This window comes from Anneissia japonica, unplaced genomic scaffold, assembly GCF_011630105.1.
Source record: "Anneissia japonica isolate Jap-2015-1 unplaced genomic scaffold, ASM1163010v1 scaffold287953_len805160_cov178, whole genome shotgun sequence".
NCBI classification, from domain to species: Eukaryota; Metazoa; Echinodermata; class Crinoidea; order Comatulida; family Comatulidae; genus Anneissia; species Anneissia japonica.
Window position 1 is genome coordinate 155,323 of NW_022747029.1, and position 3,596 is coordinate 158,918.

The following is a 3,596-nucleotide window of genomic DNA, read 5'->3' on the forward strand; positions in this document are numbered from 1 at the left end:
ATATATATATATATATATATATAACATGTTGGTGACGATCAAAATATATCCAATCCACGTATGCTTTCAATATATATAAAATAAGTAAGCAGAACAGAAATAACATTCTTCACAAGGTGACTACTTTGAAGCATACGGTATATTTTATTTTAAAAAAACAAATTTTCGGGAGCGCCTGCTCCCCTCTTTAGGGTTACAATTGAAATGACTCAAAACAGCACTTAAAGTCTAATTAAACAGTATAGGCCTAAATGTATATAGCAAATACAATCAATATAAACTATTACAGATCAGTAACAAATTGAGAAATAGCAGTGGTGGGAGAATATAGGCCAGAATAAACAGTTTAGAGGTGAAAGGTGAAGTCAGCTAGAAAGTCAAGATCTTTGTTAAGGCATGAGTGTGAGTTTTAAGCTTGATAATCCAGGAAAGTTAAGAAAGGCGGCGATGATGAGTGGAGTTGAAGTTAGAGTCGATAATGGTAACACGCAGATGGTTAATAGAGTGATGAAGCAAATTAAAATGTTGGGCTACGGTTTTGTCAGGGGCGTTTTTCCTAATGTCGTGTTTGTGTTGGTTAATGCGGAATCTAAGAGGGTTCATGGTTTCGCCAACGTAATTGCCTTTGTTACAAATATTACATGTTATTAAATAAATTATGTTGTGAGAATCGCATGTGAGGTTGGGAGGTTTTATTGAGTGGTTAGTGATACGAATGGTCTGATCGGTGATAAGGATTTTACAAATTTTGCATCGGGGCTTGTTGCATAGGTGATTGCCTGTAGATCTGGGCATGGGGCTAGTTAAAAGTGAGGGGGAAAGGATGGAACGGAGGTTGGGGGGCTGGCGTTGGGCTAGGAAAGGGGGGTCGGTGAAAAGACGGTTAATGGAAGGATCCTGTTGGATGATAGGGAAATCCTTCCGAATAGAACCGGCAATAGTTCGGTTGAGGGGGTGATAGTCTAAGACAATGGGGATTCGATTACTGTTAGAGAGCTTCGGCTTGTACTGGAGGAGGTCTTTGCGGGGTTTAGAGTGGGCTTTCTGTATCTGATGCTTGATTAATTTGAGGGGGTAGCCAGCACTGAGAAATTTACAGGTTGTAATGTTGTACTGTCGGTAGTATATCATGTAACTACGCATACATTAAATGAAGTACAAACACTAGAACTCATCATATGGTTCTCTGCCTGTATTCATTCATCATCATTATGGCTCCTCTCTAAGTTTTCCAACCTTAACGCCAATAGGTGGTGGCGCTACTGCCAATATTGTAAATAATCACAACACCACATGCCCCTTAACCTCGAATAGAACCTTAACTCAATAACTTTTATAACACTAAACATTTTCCTGTTAAAACTCTGAACAACTGTTTTCTTTATAAACACAAAACTAAAACTTCTTGGTTGTGACAAAATCACTATAAATGTACCTTGTCAATCTAGATTTATAAATCTTAACTTGCTTGCTTAGTGCATTATAAACTCATTATACCTTTTTGGCATTCTTCTGTTTCTAAGACTCTTTCTCGTTATTGTTTGCTTTGACAAAGTTTTCCCTTTTTCCTTTTCCCCCCTTTCTTCGGTTATAGAATCACCTTATACAATACTATCCAGCTCTACGTCACTTAAGGGATCATCTATTTTTTCTTTATACCTTCTACTACCTTCTTAAAAAGGCTAACATTTCTCCAAAGTTGCAAGTCATTTCTCTGAATTCTTATGGAATTACCGTTTCTTTCTATAATACGAAATGGCTTTGGATCAAACGGTGGAGTAAATGCATTTCCTTTCCTTTGCTTAAGTAATACTCCATCTCCTACTTTTAGACAACTTTCCTTAGTATTAAGTTTTCTATCTTCATATTCTTTCATTTTCTGTTTATTTTCTGAATCGACTTTACGAATCTCATCGTCATTTCTAGCTATAGTTATCTCTGGTAAGCGAGTAGACATTTTCGCCCATTCAAAAGTTCCATTGGGGATATCTGTGTTGTAGTGTGTGGCGTTGCTCTGTATTGTCGTAAGTATTCGTACAACACTTGTTGTGTGTTTCGGTGTTCGATACTTGCTGTTAAGAGAGTTTTCTTTAAATTTGACATGAATCGTTCTACTTCCGCGTTTGCACGTGGCCACAATGGTGTTATTTGTTTATGTTTAAACCCGTGATATTCTGCGTATTGTCGAAATTCATTGCTTGTGAATGGCGGACCGTTATCGGTTTGGAAGATCTCTGGAATTCCTTGTCGTGCTAGTATAGCATCGAGTTTTGGCAATACTGCTTGTGCCGACGTCGATGTTACAATTTCGACCTCTGGAAAACGGCTATATAAATCTTATACGACCAAAAGATATTTTCCATTTGGTAATGGCCCTTTAAAGTCCTTTAGAACTTCCTTCCAGGGTGCTTTTGGCATGCTTGACATTTTTAAGGGTTCAATGCGTTCTGCATTTTGCGCATTTGATGCCTGACATGCAACACATTATTTGACCTTTCCCGTGACTAATTTATCCATCCCTGGAAACCAGACCTTTTCTCGAATTAAGGCCTTCGTCTTCACAATGCCTTGATGACTAGCGTGTGCGATTTCTACCACTTTATTACGTAATGATTTGGGTATAACTATAGTATGTCCTCTGAGTATGATGTTGTCCGTTACTGTCAACTCATCTTTTAACTGCTTAAATTCGCGAATTTCAGCTTCGTTCCACAACGCATGCTTATTCTGTTCAATTGCCTGTTTCAATTTCTGTAGTTGGCTATTAACTTTGCTTTCAGCCTCAATATCACTCAGTTTCATCGCCTTTGGGATTGCGTTGCGTACAATATAATTAACATGCGCAACAGTTTGCTGTTCTTCAGTGTCTTGTGTTGTCTTGTTTGGGTGTCGACTTAAGTAGTCAGCCGGGTTGTCGTGTCCAGGTCGGTATTCCAACTCGTAATTATATGGCATTAATCTTAACCTTCAGCGTTCAATTCGTGTGCTCATTGGCTTGTTTTGGTTGAATATGCTGAGTAATGGTTTAAGGTCAGTCATTATCTGAAATCTTGCTCCATATAAATACAAATGAAAATGTTCAGCACCGAAACCGACAGCTAACATTTCCCGCTCTGTTTGCGAGTATCGCTGTTCTACACCGGTCAACGATCTACTAGCGTATCCTATAACTTTGCCATCTTGGCAGAGCATAGCGGCTAATCTTGTTGGGCTTGCATCCACTAACACCTGGGAGTTTTTCTGAATGTCGAAGTATGTCATCACTGTGGGGCTGATGAGGGCGGCTTTAAGTTTAATAAAAGCTTGTTCTTGGGTGTCTGTCCATTTGAAATAGACATTCTTTCGCGTCAATTTACGCAGCGATGTTGTCAGTGATGCATAATCGGGGATAAATCTCGCCACATATTGTGTTAGTCCGAGAAAAGATCGAACTTCGCTTGCATTCGTTGGTCGTGGAGCGTTTTGAATATCTTCAACTTTCCGGGGATCAACTGCCAAGCCCTTACTGTTGAAAATATGACCATAGAATTTTACTTCATGTGTTCTGAACACACATTTTTCTTTGTTGAGCGTAACTCCATGCTGCTGTAGTCGCT